At 50.3% G+C, this 20045-nt stretch overlaps 1 protein-coding gene across 1 annotated transcript in view; it reads left to right on the forward strand.

Moving 5' to 3' along the window:
- The first annotated feature begins 95 nt into the window (after positions 1-95).
- HDLBP (high density lipoprotein binding protein) overlaps positions 96-20045 on the forward strand; it is a 58168-nt gene continuing 38218 nt past the window's right edge. Inside the window, exon 1 of the mRNA XM_037069305.1 lies at positions 96-219. The gene's annotated coding sequence lies outside the window, so the exon portion shown is untranslated. The remainder of the gene's footprint in view (positions 220-20045) is intronic.

Here is a 20045-nt window from a genome sequence, read left to right on the forward strand (position 1 = left end):
TACGTCGGCTTCTGAGTGCGCAGGCGCAAGTTCAGCCCCGTTTTCCGCCTCTGCGCAGGCGCTGTGCCCCTCCCACGGCGGTTAGCCATATAGATGCTGGGGGTGGGGGAGAGGTCAAGCGGAGCCGCTTCTCCTTTACCAAGATGGCGGCTTGTCCCTGTTTCGCCACATTTCCCACCTTGTGAGCCTGATTTCCTTACGCTGTTAAGACTGGAACAGGTAATGCTATTCTTCGTCTGTGGGTGAGTAGAGTGAGTGGAAGGGAAATTCTTCAGAATAAGCTAAGTGATTTCTGAGAAAAGAGGAGGTCAAGGGAAGGCAGGTGGCGGTAAGAGTGCAGAACGACCGCAAGGAGAAGCGCCTTTGCCTCTGGCTGTTTCCTGCACGAGATGGCGGCAGCACCGGGCTGGGAGCTCTGGAGCGGGGCCGGGAAGGGGGCGGCAAGCCGACCAGCGGGGCGGCTCTAGCCCCCTGCCGCCGCCTCGATGGTTGTGGCCCTCGCGCCGATTGGCTGCCGCAGGACACGTGGGTCGGAGGGCCTGTTCGGGGACCACAGAGTCGGGCGCCCGTCCCCGGAGACGTGGCCTTCGTGCGCCCGGGGCTGGGGCCTACGCTCGGGGGTAGGGCGGGGCAGTGCGGCCCCTCGCTGTCTTGTGGTCTGGGTCGCGAGGTGAGATCTGGAGGGGACGCCCCCAAACCCACTGCGGCTGCGCGGCTCGGGGACCGGAGGGCGACGTGCCGGGCCGGCCGGGGTGGGAGCTGCGCTGCCCTCTGCCCCGCCCGGGGTGTCCTTCCTCCCTCCCTGCGGCCTGCAGGCCCGGCAGCCGTCGGACACTCTCCTCAAGGCTGGGCGCACACGAAACCTTTGTAGCTCACTCCCGACTGGAAGTGAACACAATCTCGAGTCTCTGACGGGCTATGGCATCGTGTTTGTTGGGGACCCGAAGCTGTTTCTGACACTAGGGGATACGGAGGGCGGTTTTTGGAAAGTGGTTAGGTGCTCAGGGCCAGCTGCCATATATTCTCTACGACGCGCCTTAGAAACGGGATAGGGCCAGACTTTGCATGGAGTTCGAATACTACGTAAAAACCAACGGAAAAATCGACCCATGTGCTACTTATTAAACAACGCTGCTGGTCAATGAGACATCAGTGTGAAGGATGGCTGGCCCTTCTGCTTTGCGTTTTGTTCTGGGCCCACCATTCCCTGGCTGTCTTCAGCCCTCGGGCAGTGACTTCACCTGTGTTTGGGGTCGGCTTAAGAACACTCAGGTTCGCGGCAGGTAACTTTTTTAGAGCCCTATTAAGAGGGTGTTAACAGCAAGGATTCGTCTGAGGCAGCTGATTGATGGTCATGTGTGGGAGCAAACCTGGAATTATATAACATGGAGGTTTATAGTTGGTCATTTTGAACATTCCATGAACCCCCACGTTAAACTCATTACGATTAATGTTAGGATGTTTGGAAGCAGTGTTTGGTTGAGAAGGTATTCGGTTTACAGCGGCTTTTGTCATGTGACTTCCAGTTCTCTGGGTCTGAAGCAGCAGCAACCTTTCGTAAGTTTAGGCTTGGAGAAAACGGAGCATATCCCCTGGAGCCTTGAGGAAGAACATTTGAAAGCCTGTTAAATAACTGACATCAGGGATGGAACGTCCCTGGAGCTGTCGTTAGTTGAGCTGTGTACCATACACTGAGTGCTCCCCTCTCTGATGGAGTGAACACCACCTGGGGACATGTGCAGGGAGCATGAGGAGAACATTCCTGAGATCATTGGGCCACACTGTGCGGCACCTCCCGTCCTCTCCACGGGCCAAGCTGACTTCTCAGCTGCCAGATGGGAGAATTTCTTCTTGAAAAAACACTTCTTTAAGTTTGCTGTTTGGGGCTTTTGATGGTCTTACTCCAGCCTTGTAACTCATTTTTTTCAGCAGCTCAAAGCAGGAATGTTTACTGTGAACTTCTGTGCGCCATACACTGTTGAGTCTGGTGTGCAAAGATGAAGAGGATGTAGACTTTCTCCCCCTTGAGCGGTCTATGGTCTGGAGGGTTTACTGGTAAGAGAATAACTAGTTTACAGTGGTCCAGTGTAGTAGTGAAGATGGGGCCACATGTGGACAGAGGAAGGAAGAGGCAGCATTACCTGTTGGGAAGTCTTCACAAACCACGTGTTTCTCTCTCTTTTTTTTAATCTTTTTTATTTTGTTTTTAGGGGGGAAGGGAAGGAGAAAGGGGAAGGAGAGAGGGAGAGACACATCAATGTGTGGTTGCCTCTTCCGCGCCCCTGCTGGGGACCTGGCCCACAACCCAGGTTTGTGCCCTGACTAGGAATTGAACCAGCAACCCTTTGGTTCACGGGCCCACGCTCAATCCATTGAGCTACGCTAGGCAAGGGTAGAACGTGTTTCCTGAACTGGGGTTTAGAGGATGAGGAAGCTTTTCCAGGTGGAGTTGGCAGGATGGGGAATCCCAGGCAGGAAGACCAGCTGATGCAGAGGGGCCGTGTGGCCCCTGAAGCTTGGATGTGTCTTGGCAGGAGCTGGAGAACTTGGTGCATTTCGACCCCTCAAAGGGTGACGGGCTTGCTGAGAGCCGGTCTTCAGTAAGACCTATAGGGTTTCAGGTGATCATACTGTCTGCCAGGGTGACTTGTGACCTTTAGTCCCAAGTGAATAAGATAGATTCTCCATTAATGCTTCCCTGAACCGAAATGTAGTCACTTACCAAAAAGGCTTGAGCAGAGAACACACTATTTGAAGTACTGAGGGGCAATTTTATAGGGTGGGGAAGAAGTAGGTTTGCAGTTGTGAATTCGTGAAGCATGGGGTTTATTCTTGTTTTATTATTCATTTATTATTGTATTATTTTCCATACAAACAACTGGAAGCCTACTTTTGCCCCACCCTGTGTTTGGTATCACCCCTTCAGCACGCATCCCTTGCACAGGGCCAGTGACCATACAGAGGAAGGGTTTTCCCTTTTCTGTTAAGAAATAACCACGCTCCTGGAAGAAACAGTAGACAGCTGAGTCCTCAGCTGCTGAGTTAGGCAGCAAAAATCCGAGATGCACGTTGTAACAGTTTTTGACCAAGTAGAAAAGCAGCCGAGAACATCAGTGTGTCAGAGTGCCTTTTCCTTTAAATTATAGAAACACCACAGCATTCAACATTTGAAAACCAACAAAAGAATTAAACTTTTCGTGTGTACACACTTTAAAAATTGGTTATATAAGTTGTTTTGGGCTAAGCAAAATTTTTCTTCTCTGGTCAGTTTTGGCAGTGACAGCCCTAGCACACTGCTGTTTTACCGGCCACATGGAAGGTCCTGGGGATGGCAGAGAGGAGCCATGCAAGTCCCAGACGTCGTGCAGAGTTGGTAACAGTGCACTGACTGTGTGTGCTCTCCATTACGACTTTTCATTGGCATTCATATGAATTTTAAGTTAAAGAGTAGTTTTATTTCAGACCAAGTATGTATTTTCCTGTCATTTGTAAGAGGTCAAATAATCTGAAAAGGCTTGTAAGGAAAAACTGAATTTCTTCCCCCCAGTCATGTGTCTTGCCCTGCGGAGCGCCCACATTTGCTCTTGGCTGACTCCTCTGGTCTTTGCCGCCGCCTCTGAGTAGCATATATATGCTCCACTTGCTCATTGTGGCTCTTCCCTCCCGTGTCACACGTTCTCCTCACTTGACTCTGAGAGCAGATGTAGAGCGAGTTTTCTTTTACTCTCTGCCTTTGCTGTGCAGACACATACATGGCTGCCCAGAGCAGGTACATTTTTAATTGGTTAGTTCAGTATTCAGCGTTTATATTGACTACACAGTGTCATTCATGGATCGCTCTTACTTTCCTGGATAAGTTTTTGTTTTCCGTGAAGTTCTTCTGGGTCTTGTTTTGTTTGTGTATTTGTCACTAAAACTCGACGCCAGATTCACCGGTTTGTCTAAATCTCTTAAAGAAATTTAGTCCTTTTTATCCGAAGAAATTCCGTGTATTAATCTCATTGTGAATAAATCTGTCCCAGGCCTCTGACCTGCTGAAGTCTCCCTGAAGCTCTCACCGCCCCGTTTGTGTCGGGTTCCCAGTTTCCTGGAGCCATGTTTTCCTTTCTCTTTTTTGATGTTGCCCCCTCTCATTTTGATGGAGCAGTTCCTCAAGGTGTTGTCTAGGAAAAGATGCCTGGGAGGGAAGCTTTAAAAAACCTGCATGCTTGGAAGTTCTTAACTCCCCTCGTCACACTGAGTGAGAGTGCAGGCACCATGGTGCTTCTCGGTCCCCCATCTCCTAGTGTTAGTGCTGAAGCCTTTCACGTGACTGTTTTCTTCTTTGTAGCTTCAAGGGTTTTCTTTCTGTAAAATTGGAAATACTCAGTGTACTGATGCCCCTTGGAATTTGTTTTTATCTGCTGTCTTGCCCACACTTGGGGTTACTTGGGAACTCATTCATCAAAGCTGGGCATTTTTTCTGATTTATTGCTTTGATTTCTTCCCCTTCACTTTCTGTTCCTAGAATGAAGCTCTTAGAGCACAGGGGCGCACACAAGGCCCGTGGCCCAAATCCAGCCAGCACCTTGTTTCTGCCCGGCGGCAGTGCCGAGCTCCTTGCCCCTGGTCAAGGAGCACTTACATGTACATAGCCCTGAGGTCACATCCGGCTCTTTGGAGGCCCCCTCGAGGCTGATGTGGCCCCCGGGGACCATGAGTCTGACAGCCCTGTCTTAGAGCTTCTGGAGTGACCCTGATTTCCTTAGGTGTTCCATTTTCTTCCTGGGAGACATCTTCAGCTTTCTACTCTAATTCTGTTTCAGAGAGCTTTCTCTTGTTCTCTCCATTCCTATTTTGTAATCTCCTGTTTTTTGTTTCATGGATCTGGCATCTCCTCTGAGGACATTAGTGAGTTTTAAAGCTTTCTTTTCCCCGAAGTCATTGTTTCCTTCATGCAGCTTTGTTTGTGTGGGGGTTTTGCTTTTCGTAACATCCTTTGCTGGGTGGTGAGGTGATGTCTGCCCGCCTGCTCACTTGTCAAGGAGCCTCTGCGCCGATGGTCCGGCTGGCACCCTGTGCCTCACTCTGGAGGCACCTGACAGGACCATGTTCTGAAAGCATCCTGTCAGCTTCTTTGGGTCTTTTTGGATTATCCAGAAAATATGCAATGCCTTCCTGCCTCTTGCTTGGCTGCCTGTGTGTGTGGGCGGGGGGGTGGGGGCAGTCTCAGTAGTAGCTCTGGAAGAACCTGCTTCCTCTGTGTTCTGAAAGGCTCCCACCCTTCACTCTACCAGGTGTCCCAGTCCAGAGATTCTCCTTCTCTTTCGAAACCGAGACAAGCCACAGCCTTTGGCCAGGGCATGAGAGGTAAAACTGTCCTTTTTGAAAGACTTTTCCTTTTTTTAAAGAGCATTTTGAAGGTTTTATTTATTTATTTTTAGAGAGGGGCAGGGAGAGAGAAAGAGAGGGAGAGAAACATCAATGTGCCTGAGATACATTGATAGATCGCCTCTCGCATGCTCCCAACTGGGGACCTGGTTGGCAGCCCAGGCATGTGTCCTGACTGGGAATCGAACCAGCGACCTTTTGGTTCGTAGGCTGACCATCAAACCACTGAACCACACCAGCCAGGGCTGATAGCCTTTTCTTACTACTTTTGCTTATAGGTGCCTTTTAGCAATGTTCTTTTTAGCTTATAACTTGAGTTTCACTGAAGTTTGCAGTTTCTTCTGTTCTTTGCATCTCTCCTTAGTAGCCCAGTTGTGTATTTGGCTTTGTCCTACTGTGTGCTGAAACGCCTTGGCAGAGAAGTGGCAGAGGTTGTGATTAGGTTGGGCTTCAGAGTTAAGAGGGTCAAATGGCCAGTGAGCAAAGCAGGGTTTCAGTTTTCATTAATAATCAAAGAATTGACATTGAAATCACGTTTCCCTACAGATGGGGAAGAATAAACATGACCATTTGAGTCATTAAGGGTCAGGTACACGTGGTTGGTGTTGGTTGGTGTGGAGCGGAGTGGAGCTGTTGGGGTCCACGCGCCTTGACCGGCGCCTCCATCGTCATTACGTGACTGTATCTCTGAGACTTGATCCTGTGGAGCTGCAGTCTCCCGGGGGCAGAGGATATTCTTTCCAGCCGTGTTTGTAGTCACCAAAGAAAGGGGAGGGGAAGCAGTATCAGTAGGGGTTTATTAAGTTGTGTTCATCCTATTCAGGTGGTTGCTCACTGGTTAGTTTGCATGTAAAACTTGGGAAGACAGCATGATGGGTTTTTTAATGAAAATGAGTATAGCAAGTGGTGAAATGATACATTAATGTGATCCTGTTTTTACATAAACCATGTATTAATATATCTAAGAAAAACCTTAAAACAGCAGGTTTGGAGATAGCTCTTGGGGAAGAATCGTGAGGCATTGCCAGTTTTTGCACTGTTTTGTTGTAGTTGTATTTCACGGTATTTTTATGCAAAAAATCACATTCCTTGGGTGCCCACTGCAGCAAGCTTGCTGTATTGTTAATGAGTTAATGCAGTCAGCATCATGGTAGCCCCTCCGCCCTGCCTGTCCTGACACAGGCTCTGCTGTAGGTGAGGAGCCCTGTCAGAAGGTGTAGCTGTGCCCCAAAGCCACCCCTGGGACCGCAGACTACACCTGGGTGGGGAGAGGCAGGAAGGTGCTGGCCTGAGTGCCACTGGGCCATCGGTGTGGGTCCTTTCAAATGAGTGTTTTCTGAAAACTCTCTTGGGTTTTCCCTTTATTGTCTGAGTTGGTGTCCTCAGGTGGTCCTGGCAAGGGCCTTGTGTCTCAGGTGCAGACTGCTGGGCATGGGTGCCCCAGCTGGGATGGGGCCGGGTGTTCCCAAGGGTGGGGAAGGAGTGCTTCTCTGGACTGGGAGTCAGGGGTCCGATCTTCAGTCTGGACCTGCTCTTCATCCGCCCTGGGACATTGGGTGTTTCTCAGTCTGTAGGACTTGAGCTTCTTCCATTTAAAGATTAGAAAGCTGTGTCTTAGTGGTTCCCCCCGGCCCCCCTCCACTGCCCACCTTTGAAAGCTCTGAACCCTTGGTCAGCTCAGTTTATCAGTAACTGAATTTGGAAGGATGACACGAGGAGCCGATGGTCACACTCCCAGCAACCCACCCTGGTCCTTTCGCATGTGTGTGAGTGACACAGAGAGCTTTGCCTGGTAAAGCTTACTCTTTGCTGCCCTTCTCATGTGCCAAGCATCACGCCCTTGTTTGCAGCAATGGGTTAGCCAGGTGACTTTGCCCTCTGAGCACATCTGGCTGCTGTGGGGAGCCTTTTAGTTGTCACGACACAGCTGTGTCACTGGCACCCACGGGGTAGAGTGCAGGGGTGTACAGCATCCTAGGGCCCAGGACAGCCCCACAAGGAGCAGCTGACTCGTGTGGCAGGCCAGCCGCACTGACTTTGAGCCGTCCTGCTTCCCAGGGTCAGTCCTTGAAAGGGCTCTAGGATGCAGCCCTCGCAGGCCCTGTCTCTCAGTTGAGAGTAGACTGGTGAGTGAAGCTGCTTACCGGAGTGGCTGAAGTGGGGCTGTGACCCCTGCACTGTTGGAGTCCTCCTGTCACAGTGGCTGACAAGGGGGATGCCGATAGAAAACCTCACTGAGCTGTTTGTCTTGTGTCCCTTAGAATTTTGAATATCTCTCATTGATTCAGTCATCAAGCAGGTATTTTTCACCAAGTACATATTCATCAGTAGGTCCAGGTAGGGAAGTGAAAAAAAATCAAAGCCCTAATCCTAATATATTCAGGGCTCATCTCCATGGTAACCTGCAGGTGATTGCTGTCAGTCCATACCCGACTACCTTCAGGGGTCAGCTTTCCACTCTAGGCTCTCTCTGGAGTAGTGTGTCCATCATCCTGTTGCAGCAACCCAGTTACATCATCTCTGGCCACCTGAGCCAGGTCTCCTGAGGTGTATTCCCTCTTGGTGTCCCCTGCCCCCAACCCCCAGTCTGGGTCATGAGCTAAGTCATCACTTGGTGTGGACCTTTGTGGCGCAGCAGGTAACCTGGTCCTGGAGGTGCTTGTTTTGAGGGGATGAACGGACAGCACAGTGTCGACTGCTAAAAAAGGGAACATTCTGAGCACTTGTCCTTTGCTGCCTTGGGGTAAATTACAATGGGCTGCTGCTTTCAAAGCCCCTTTCTAGGCTCGGAGGGAGATGCTAGATGTAGAAGGAAGCCTGTTGGAAGGCCCCACAATGTTGCTCTTGTTCTTTGGCTGCCACTGGGTCTGTGGCCTCTGCAGATGGGTCTCAGAGCAGCTTCCTCTGAAGGTTTGGGTGCGGTTGGGCGGACAGGCTGCTGGGAGGCAGAGGTGTGTGCTGGCTGCACACAAGTGCTCGAGCTGCTGTGTGTTTTTATGGAAAGACTGTCACCATTATCTGCATGATCTTTCTGTCCCACTGGCTGGCATCTTGTTTGGGGAATGTGAGCTGGGGACCAATTTCTGAAGCAGAGCAATAGTAGCAGTAGTTCTTGGCCTTGCTCTGCTAAGTTCTCCGGGCTTGCCGGAGAGGACGCGGCCTGGTGTCCCCTCTGCTGAGCTCTCCCACTGACCAACGACCTCCAGTGAATTGGACACACTCTCTTTCTGGCCCTGAGGTCAGTGACCACACTTAAAGCTTCTAGACATGGCACAGGCTGAACTCATGCTCCTCTGGGTTCCTTCATGGAGGAGGAATAATGTTGGCTTCTGCTGGGTGCATGCAGGGTGTGACATTACTCTCCTGCAGAGACTGAGAGGCCCTTCTGGGAAGTTCTTTGCTGTGGACTTGGGGCCGTATGCTTGGCCCCTGCATCACCTGACCTGAGCGGCTGCAGCTTGGTGAAAGGGGGCTGGGAAGCAGGGTGCTGGCAGTCAGAGTCTCTGTGACGCTGCCCAGGGCAGGCAGGCACAGGAGGGCCCGATGGCCAGGCTCTCCCCTGCACCCTGGTTCGCAGTCATCCAGAAACCTCTGGGGGTGTGGCTCCAGGGGAGGAGAAGACAGGAGCTGTCTTCTTGCAGGTGCCTGGATGGCAACCACCTGCATGGCAACCGCTCCTCGGCTTTCAGGAGTGTTGCCCCCGGAGGCTCTGGAGAGTGCTGCTCTCCTGCAGAGGTTGCCAAAACAGACAACCTTGGGGGACATGGCCCCGCTAGAGAAACTGCCCTCATCCCAAAAGGACCTTGGAACAGATAGGCTGGAGGGAAAGAGGAAACAATAGGGGTATAGAGCCATGTATTTGGCATTTTTTGCTGGTTTTGACGATGGGGTTGAGGTGACTAGCTGAGATGCTCCCTCCTCAATGTAACATGTATGGTTTTTGATTCTGTGCTGTGTAGGGTTGAAAACTTTTACCCTTTCTAAAACTTTTTCTTTAGAAATTAAAAATGAAAGAACGAAGGGTGGCCCTCCACAATCTTTTCTGCCTTTCTGCTGCACCATTGTGACAGCTGGGCACGTGTCCCTGGAGAGCGTGCCTCTTCTTCACGCTGGAGGCAGTGCCCTGGCACCCAGCCCGTTAGGGGTAAGCAGTTGCTGCCTGGGCACCTGGCTGAGCAAAGTCAACTATGTTGCATTATGCTAACAGGTTCAACTTTGTAATCAGTGTAGGCGTTGCTTTTCACTTTGCTCTTGTGTAATTTGTTTCTAATTTGATTACTATTTAGCTCATTTGTAAATATCTTTCAAATGGAATTACTGGATTATATCCACTGTTTCAACTTTGGTAGTTAGGTGGCCCTGCTGCATGGGTTTGAATCTGGTGTGTGAGATTAATTTGAAGAATATATTTGTTGTCTTTCGAGGCCAGGCTTCTGTTTTGCCACCCTAGCCTATGCTTGGAGCCGACCTGTGAGCCCCTGAGACCAGAGCTCTGTTGCCTTGTGGCTGCTTGGTGAGGAGCTCTGCTGCCAGGCAGCTTGGGCGTGGGGCCCCTTGGCTCCCGGGCGTAGCCCTGTGGTCTCTGAAACGTCCAGACGAGAGCCAGCTGCAGCCAGGGCCGGCTGTCCAACTTGGTGCTGTTGCGTCCACCCTTCCTTAGCTTACACAGGTGCTGGAGGCGACCGCCCTGTCCCCTTGAGGTCAGTAAGTGTAGCTGCTGTCTTTGAGTCTGGCTGGGCAGGCAGGGAAAGGCGGCTCTGTGGGGAGTCGGCAGGGAGTCCGCAGTCGGTCTGTCAAAGCCCGGCGGCTGTCCTAGAGTGGCACCGCGCCTCTGCTTTTGGAACAGTGCGGCGCCTCAGCCTCCCGTTCCTGTCCTGGGCTGGTTGGGGTCTCCTGATGCCCAGCTACCCAAGGTGCTGCTGAGCTGGAGAGCATGTGCGGGCAGCTCTGGCCTTCGATTTCTTCCGAGAAGCCTTTTGGTTTCAGGCTGTGCTGGTAGTTGCAGGACTAAACCTGCGAGCAGGAAATGGCTTGCGAAGGGCTCTGTAGTCTTCCCCCGTCAGTGTGAGTAGGTTTGTGCTCTCAGCTGGTGCATGGCTTCACTGGAGGCCACTTTCAATTTCAGCCAGTTCAGAACTTTCTTGGGAGGCATTAGGTGGCTTCTTACAAGAATATTTTAATTCCAAAATGTTCTTTTCCTCATCTTCTCATCACCTCACCCCAGTTCTGCAGTGGTCGGCATGTGTGTGGGGGGGTGTTTTTTTCCTCTGTTAACCCTTGCTTAGTGGCATGGTCACTTTCCTCCCCCAGCCCCTAGGTTGCTCCCCAGTCCTGGCAGTGCACCACCCCCCCATGTGGCATAGCTGGCTACTATGTTGGTGTCTGTGAGTGGGTGGTTGCAGTCAGCAGTGCCAGAGGCTGGCCCTGGGCAGGCGGGCAGCTTGTGCCCTCCCCTCTGAACATGGTGTCTGAGCTGTTGGGGAGGCAGGGGAGGGGGAAATCGAGAGCCTCTGAGAGGTCTGGGTCCTGGAAAGGAGCCAGCGGGGGTCAGACACTCACTCCGTCTTCCCTCGGCTTTCCTGACCTTGACACTTGTGTTGCTTTTTTAGGCTGTTAGGTTGCAGGCCATCCCTCAGTGTGGGTTTGGTGTTCCCGTTTCTCATTGTCATTATTTGGGGCAACATTGGTTAGTGAGATTACGCAGGTTTCGAGTGCACAGCCCTGTGATGCACTATCTGTGTGGTGCGTGTGTGCCAGGTGTTTTCTTTTGACTAGATTCAGCCTCTGTGGCTGGACCAGCACAGGAGGGGAGTGGGGTTCTGAGCTTTGCATTCTTTCTGGTGGCACGGGCTCTCGGTTTGTCCCGCTGTCAGTGACGTTAGCTTTGACCACCTGATTAAGGTGGTTTCAGCCAGTCTTCTCCACTGTGAGGCCTTTGTCATGAGTGTGCTCTGGGCAGGTCCTTGTGAAACTCAGTGTCTGTTGCTGTCAGACACCCAGTTTCTTCATTCGTTTACCTCCATCTAGGCTGACAGGTTGGTTACCTTTCCGTTCACTCTTTTAGTATCATTATTTATTTTGCTGCTCATGTGTTCCCAGGTTGGACCAGTGGGAGCCTGTTAAGGCCAGCTTGTGTCTTCCTGGCAGGAACCTGTCTTCCGTGTGGCCCTTGTTGCTTTCTGGTGCCACCAGATCCTCTGGGCTCTTCGTGTGCTTCCCTGCCTCAGACCCGGGGTCAGCCTTCCTCCACGGAAACCTGGTTCCTTTTTACAGCAGATGGTACTCAGACTTCCATAATATTCATGTCTATTTTTATGTCTATATATTGAAAAATATGCCTTTATTCTAATACCTCCAGTCTCAGTCTAACACAACAGTGTCTGTCCCAGTTTCTCCCTTTCCAACCTGGTGGCTCCCTTTTCCTGCAGTGACAGTCTCAGATGCCAGTGATCCTAATACGTTTATTTTACGAGTTAGTCAGGGGGTTGGTCTCATCTCCTGCCCCCCCCCCCCGCCCCCACAGATGCCTCTGCCCTCTCCGTCTCTCCCAGCCGTGTTGACGCCCTACTGTGTGTGTGGAAGCCTATGTGCTAGTTTTTAAAAAGGAAGTCCTGTGCACCGTCTTGCCCTCGCCACACACCTGTCATATGGTTTCAAAGTGACACCGTGTGGTGACCACGTTCTCACTGACACACACCTGTGTGCTTCCTAGTTCTTTGCCCCCGGGCAGTGCTGGTGCGAGCCGTCCCGTGCACATCACACCTGCGCCTCACACCTGCGCCTCTGCCGTCTGCAGAGTGCTTCAAAGAGAGCGGCTACTTTGAGGTGCAGCAGATGCGTGCATGTGTGTGAGCACATACATCTGTCTTTATGTGTCTTTAAACGCTTTCTAATTTTACCCGGTGGTCGGCGAGCTTGGTTTCCCATTTCCCAGACAGCATCACTTTGTTCGTCTTCATCATCTCAGTCCGGGCTGAGGGTGAACACCTGTGCCTGTGTTACAGTGTGTGTTCACTTTCTGTGAACTGTGTGTTGACATGTCTTAGCCTGTTCAGATGGTTTCTAAACAGAAAAAAGCTGTTTGTGTCCTGCCTTCTGTACCTGATAGTCTTTGCCATAGCAAAATTTTAAGCTTTGAGGCGGTTGACGGAGTCAACACCTTCCTCAGTGGCATCTGCAACCTGTGTCGTCACTAGGCCCTCCCCACGCTGCAGGTTTCCCTCCTCAGTCCCCTCAAGGCATAACCGTTGGCGTTGGCCACCACTGCTCTGATCTGGCTGAAACTTACTTGGGAGCACACTGTGAGGTAGGAATCGCCCTTTCAGTTTTTTCAGAATGGAGAGCAAGTTGGCCTAATTAATTCTCTTTATTGCCTCCTCTGTCCTTCCTGCTAATTTGAAATGGCACTTGTATTGAAAGACAAACTCAGATTCACATGAGTTCTGTTTAAAACAACACATTTGTTCTCTCGCGTCTCTGGAGGCTAGAGATTGGAAACTGGGCAAGGTTACCCAACCTCTGGGGGCTCTGTAGGGCAGAGACAGTTCTTTGCCTCTGCCAGCGTCTGGAGGCCACCCTGCAGTCCTTGGCTTGTGGCTGCATCGCTGCAGCCTGCCTCAGTCTTCACACGGTTCTTTCCTCTGCCTTGTGTTTCTTTGGAACCAGTTGACACTTGCGATGGCAGATGGGGCAGTCTCCTGGAGATCTGCAGCTTAATTGCATCTGGAAGGACTGGGTGTCTTTGGGTGGCCATTATTCAGCCCACCACAGATATTATTTGACATTTCCTTGGGGGTACGGATGAACTTGGGAGAACAGACGTCTTTGTGGTAAGTCTCCTGGACTGTGACTGAGCATCATTGGGCCTTGTGTGCACGTGCCATTTTGCTTACGGAACTCTCAGTTCTCCCAGTTTTTCATTGTCACGGGGGCCTTCCGGATGGGTGATCATCTGCAAACAGTGGCATTTGTCTCTTTGCTTATACACGTGTCTTCAGGTTGCATGATCAACAGTCTTTGACAGCAGTAGATGTCTTTGCCATTTTGTCACTTATTTCAATAGGGTAGCTTTAGATTTTAACTAAATACAATGTATTTTACTTCTGGGAAGTATTATTGTTATAGCCACTTCTCTCTATTCCTGATATTAAATTCCACAGGAAGCACACAATATCTGACGGGTTTCATCAGTCTTTGGAGCATTTTTACTGGCCATTTACCAGTCATGTATACATCATCATTTGTCCTCCTCAGGGCTATAAATGTGAACTGTACACACTTGCTAATATTGAATCCTGCTGCATCCCTAGGGTAGACCTTATTTAGTCATGTCTTGTTTTCTAAACTTAGTGTGGATTTATCAGGCTGGTGCTCTGTTTCAAATCTAGCATGTTTCTGAGCTGCCCTGTGGTTAGTTGGATATCTTGTCTCCGTGCAGGTGCACTTGTTACGGGGAGGCACACGGTGCCCTGATCGCCGCCCCCCCCCCCCGAACCACCCTTTCCTTTTCTTCTTCTTCTTTTTTTTTTTTTAAGATTTTTTATTTATATATCTTTAGAGGGGAAGGGAAGGAGAGAGGGAGAGAAATATCAATGTGTGGTTGCCTCTTGTGCGCCCCCTGCCAGGAACTGCATCCCCTGCTGGGAACTGGCCTGCAGCCCAGGCATGTGCCCTGACTGGGAATTGAACCTCGATCTTCTGGTTCTCAGGCCCACGCTCAATCCACTGAGCTACACCAGCCAGGGCTCTTCTTTTTTTAAAGATCTGATTGATTGATTGCTATATGTATATATGTGTTTATTTATTTTTAGAGAGAGGAAGAGGGAGGGAGAAAGAGAGGGACAGAAACATCTATAGGTCGCCTCTCACACATGCCTTAATGGGAGGTGGAACCCACACCCCAGGCCTGTGCCGTGACCTGGAGGTGAGCCAGCAACATTCTGCTTCATGGGACGACACCTAACCCACTGAGCCACAGTGGTGGCAGGGGGCCACCCTTTTCCACCGTGTGCAAGCCATTTGTTGTAGACGAAGTGGTCCAGCTGCATGGGTGGACTCTGATTGGCCGTGTCTGTCATATCCCATCTTTTTGGCCCCTTGACTATAGTTATTGGTCCCCTAATTGGCTCAGAACCCAATTAATGCCAGTGAGATACAAAAATAATTTACGGGGTCCCCCTGGGGCAAAGAAGCTCTAACTCCCTTGGGAGCTACCTGGAGCTAGAATTGCTGCCATTTGCCACACTGCTCTTCCAAACGGGGCGGAGATAATACTGTGTCTTTGTGAGCTCAGGCTCTGTGTTCTTTCCTCTTCTTTTCAGACTGGGAAGAGCTGTTTGCTTCTTAACTGCTTTTCCAGAGAAACCGATTTTGGTTTTGATTGACCAACCCAGCTGACCAACCCAGCTGTTTTTTGTTTTAGTTTTGTTTTTTACCAGTTCTTTTATTTGTTCCTTCCACTTTTTTTTAAAGATTTTATTTATTTATCTTTAGAGGGGAAGGGAAGGAGAAAGGGAGAGAAATATCAATGTATGGTTGCCTCTGGTGCGTCCGTCCCCTGCTGGGAACTGGCCTGCATCCCAGGCATGTGCCCTGACTGGGAATCGAACCGTGGTCGTGTGGTTCGCAGGCCCGCACTCAATCCACTGAGCTACGCCAGCCAGGGCTATTCCTTTTACTTTTATAAAATTTTTCTTTTTATCTTGACTTCAGTGCTTAGCTTGTTTCTTTCCCCTGCCCACCCCCAAAGATTTTGTTCATTTTTAGAGAGGGGAAGGGAGGGAGAAAGAAAGGGAGAGACACATCAGTATGTGGTTGCCTCTTGTGTGCCGCCTACTGGGGACCTGGCCCATAACGCAGGCAAGTGCCCTGACCAGGAATCGAGCTGGCAACCCTTTGGTTCACAGGTGGGCGCTCAGTCCACTGAGCCACACCAGCCAAGACCTGGCTGCCTTTCCTGACTGGTGAATGGACACAGTGGCAGCAGGCTGATTGTGTCATCAACTTTGTGAAGCAAAGTTCTTCATCTATCAGTAGCCTAGTGGGGTTAACAGCCACCTAGCTTGTGTGTGTTGTTTCCTGTTACCGCAGTAACAAGTGATCACACATGTGGCTGAAGCGACCTTACTGGGGGCTCCAGGGGCTAATCCATTTCTTACCCTTTCCAGCTTCTTGAAGTCTTTGCCTTTCTTGTGGCCCCCCCCTCCATCTTTAAATCATGTGATTTTAAGGACACTTGTGATTACATTTGGGTTGCACCTGCCTAATTTGATTTGTCTGCAACATTCATGGGTTTCCGAACAAAGGACCTAGCTATCTGTAATAGCCATGATTTAGCCTACAGTTGGCAGTTGCAACATAGAGATCTTTCTACTCGTATTTCTGTATTTATTAATTGGCATTCTTACAGTTTCACCTTGTTTTATGTGCTTCTCTTTATTGCACTTCACAGATGATGAGTGTTTTACAAATTGAAGGCAAGACTCCACCAGCAAAAAGATGGCATCTGACCTTATTGCAGAACTTGCTTTATTGCGGTGGTTCGGACCCAGACCTCCTGTAGCTCTGAGGTGGGACTGTGAGGAAGGCGTCCCTGACCAATTCGGTCACCCTGAGATACAGCTCCTACTGCAGCAAAAGGAGAAGTGACGATGTCTTGACATTTAGAATGCATTGGGACTAGCAACTTCCAAAGTGATGGTGCATCTGTGTTGCTTTCCCCCCAGTATCATGAACTCGCGGAGAAGTGTAGAATTGTGTTTCAGCCCACTGAAGTCACTTTTCTGATGCTCCTGTCCCCCGCAAGTTGGCTTCTGTGCTCTTTGGACACGGCCCCATTAGTCTGTGGCTGCTCCTTGGCTTTCTGCCCCAGCAGGGTGTCCTGTTTGGTCCACACTCTACTCCAGACCTGGAATCCGCCGTTCCCTAGGCACCGCGCTCCACGCAGTGTGGGTGTGCACAGACGCCACGGACTGTCGGTGCCCACCCCACTGTGGTGCTTCTCTTAGCTGACAGGCCTGGGGACCCATCGTGACTGTCGATTGTTCCAATCCACGTAAACATTTATGAGCTTTTTACATAAATGTATATCTTAACAGGATTACCTAGTCACCGTATCCTACAATACATAATATTTTTAGAATAAAATATTCCTATTAAGACGGATCCCACTTGGAATATACTGTCAAATGACTGTTTTCAAGTTGCTTTTTGTCTGATGGTTCTGCCACCAGTGTGACATTGTAAGCTTCATTTTCTTTTTTTTTTTTTGTAAATTCTTAATTGAAGTGCAGTGAACATACAGTGAACTCTGCAGATCTGAGCCTGTGGCTCAGTGACCCTTCACGGACTCAACTCCCTGCATAACCATCATCAGGATAGCGAGGAGGGCGTGTGTTACCGTTGGAGTCTGTCTTCTCTGATCCGATGGTTCTCAAAGCAGAGCTGTCCCTCATGGTGTGTTCAGAAACCTTTGGCTTCCATCCCTGTTCCCCTCTCTTCTTTCCTTCCCCCATTGTCTCTTTTTGCAAGTGTAAACAGACACACAGACGTGTGTTTTTGACTCCCTCATACTCCTCCCCTCTCGGTCACCACATGCCCCAGGGACTACACATGGGCGTGTCCGGAGCACTTCCCACGTCTCTTCTGCTGTGTGTCATTCCACTATGTGGACAGGGCATGATTATCTGTCAGTTGCTTTAGTGTGGCAGTTGTTTCAGACTCTGCTAGCTTTGTATTCTGTGGTTGGGTTGCCTTCTATAATCCCTTCCTCACAGAGCAGCCAGAGCTCTTCCTCCGTGGGGCTTTGAGTCTTCGTGCGGTGGCCTCAGCGCTTTCCACTGGTCGGTGCCCCCATGTTGATCTGGACCCAGCGGAGCCCCAGACAGGCCGCATTTCTCTTCTGCCCCTCTTTTGGTTGGGGCCGGTTTTCTGATGGTGGGGTTAACAGCTTGGTGGAGTTTGTGCCCCGCCGGCACACTCCTCCCTGCTCCCAGTTGCTTGCACAGCTCTTTGCCGGCTCAGGGGCCAGGCTTGCCGGTGTCTGCCCAGGTCAGCAGAGGCCCCCGTGCTGTCTGCACGCTGCCCTGGGAGAGGGCACCAGGTGTGGAGGTGGTTCTTCGGGGCCCAGCTGTATTATGAAGGGCGTCCAGACATTTTTTAAATCCAAAACTGTGGTTCGAGCTCTAGAGTAGCCTCAGAAAGCTGGTGCTGGAAGACACCATGGAGTCCCACCTCCTTGGGTGACAAGTGAGGAGGAAGTAGGCCAAGTGGAGGGTGTGCACTTCCAGTGACCACCGTGGCTCAGCGCTCCAGAAAGGGGAGAGTCCAGGGACTTGAATTTTCTTGTCTGCTTCTCCCTTTGTCAAAAGCATTGCGTTTGTAGGACTGATTCTGATTTCTGAGTGTTTCCACCCATGACTTCAGCCAGCTTTGTATCCATAGCAAAGTTTTTATAAACATGAGCTTAGCTCATTCTGGCTCATGGAACTTTTCTTTATAAATTATAGGAAGAAAAATATCTTCAAGTATAAATTGTTGCCCTAGGTCAGACTTGGAGTTGGGGTCCTACAGTTTAATGGGGTTTGTAGTTGGAAGGTGGAAAGTGTGCTTCTGTGGCAGGATGGAGGGGCTCTAGGCTGGAGCCCCCTTCCCCAGCCCTCTCGTTCCAGTCCCGGCCTCAGTGCCCTTCCCTTAGCAGCAGCACCCATACATCAGGGCCGGGACTTGCTCTGGCCCCAGGCCATGGTGAGGAGCCTGTGTGCACAGCAGCTGCCCTGACGTCACTATGGCCGTCAGACACGGAGTGGCCCCGGGGTCACATGGACACATTTCCACCTGGGAGCACTGGGTTGGTGTCTTTAATGACACAGCTGAAGAATTTTAGAGGGTGGAGGTCCTGGAAGTTACCTAAGCCAGACGGTTGACCAGTATTTACAAAGTGCGGGGCCAGCGAGGCGTGCTTACTGCCAGGACCGCGGCCTTGTGTGGCCCCAGCTCCAAGTCCCTCCTTGTGCGCGCTGGCAGCCAGCAGCCGTGGCCCTGCTCTGCTGCCCCCCAGTGCCTGCAGACAGCTAGTCTCGTCTCTTCAGTCAGAAGCCCCTCACAAACAGATTGACAGCCAAGAATTACTCAGACTTCAAACAACTCTGTGGCTGCCGTTCACTGATTTGTGGCAGCTGCAGAAGCCAGTGTCACTTACTACCTGTTTTCCTCTCCGGGGTTCAGGCCTCCACAGGGCGTGTGGAGTGTGGGGTGGCGTCTGCTGGTCCCTGTGCTGGGAGAGGGAATGTGCGGTCATTGGGCAGGTCATGTGGAGGCCACTTGGGGGCCTTGGTGCCCCACCGGCGTGCATCTGCTCAGCGTGTTTGTGTCTGGACGCGGTCCTTAGTGTCTGTGTAGAAGCAGGACTTGCTGGCTCAAGGGACATCTGGGGGCTAAATTACAACTTGTAATCAAATTGCTTTCTAAAGAGATCACATCGGGGGTTGTTCTTCCAGCCACGTGAGCGTTCCCACGCCTTTCCTGACGGTCATCACACTTTGTTTCTGCCAGATGGAGAGGTGAAATGTAGAGTCTCATGCTACTTTCAACCTGGGTTTTCTTTTGCACAAATTAAATAAACATTTCTTGCATTTCTGTGAAAGATATTTGTATCTTTTGCCTCTGCCTTGTTTCTCTCCCCCGCCCCTTTTAAATCCTCACTGGAGGATATGTTTATTGAAAAAAAATTTTTTTAAGAGAGGAAAGAGGAGAGAGAGCCATCAATTGGTTGGCCCCGTGGGCACCCTGACTGGGGATTGAACCAGCAACCTTTTGGTGTGATGCTCCAGCCACCTGGGGCACCCGGCCAGGACCACTTCCTTCCCTTTCCACAGGTCCCCCCCCCCCAACCTTTTAAAATGCATTGTTAGAGTCCTTGGGAGAAATACTGTGAACTGAACTTGGTCACTTCTTTCCCAGAAGTCTGAGACTGCACCCTGCGCTGCACACCCCTGAGTGTGTGTGGTAAAGGAAATGTTTTTATGACTGAGACAAGTATCTGTTTTGTATTTTCCCCTAATCTAAATTTATTCATTTTAATTAAGAGAATTATAATAAATGACTTGAGGTTTTTTCCAAGATTGCTATATAAAGTTTATTAATAAAAGCCTTTTGTCAGATAACATTTCTGCTTTGTTTTAGAAAACCAACTATATAGCACTACTGTTCAAATAAGAACCATGTATAGTGGTAATAATTTAAATTTTTCTAATACCTTAAAATGTAAAAAGAAAAAAACAGGTGGAGTTGAATAATATATTTTGTTTAACCCAATCCAAAACATTGTGACTTCAAGGCATGATCAATAGAAAATTAATGAGACGGTTTACATTGAGCTTTTTGGGTCGAAGTCCTCAAAATCCAGCATGTGTTTGGACTGCAGCATCTCCCAGTGTGAACCGGACACTGTGTGAGGGTCAGTGGCTACGTGCTGCCAGTGCACACCGGCCAGCTCACCTCCGAGAGCAGGGTCTCCCTGCATTTCTGTGGGGGCCTTTAACCTACTCTTTGACCCTGACCTTTGTCCAGTCTGCTTTTCTTTTTTTTTAAGATTTTATTTATTTATCTTTAGAGAGGAAGGGAAGGAGAGAGGGAGAGAAATATCAGTGTGTGGTTGTCTCTTGTGCGTCCCCTGC

The sequence above is a fragment of the Sturnira hondurensis genome, unplaced genomic scaffold (assembly GCF_014824575.4).
Source record: "Sturnira hondurensis isolate 20B ecotype Veracruz unplaced genomic scaffold, ASM1482457v3 Scaffold0018493, whole genome shotgun sequence".
In the NCBI taxonomy this organism is placed as follows: domain Eukaryota; kingdom Metazoa; phylum Chordata; class Mammalia; order Chiroptera; family Phyllostomidae; genus Sturnira; species Sturnira hondurensis.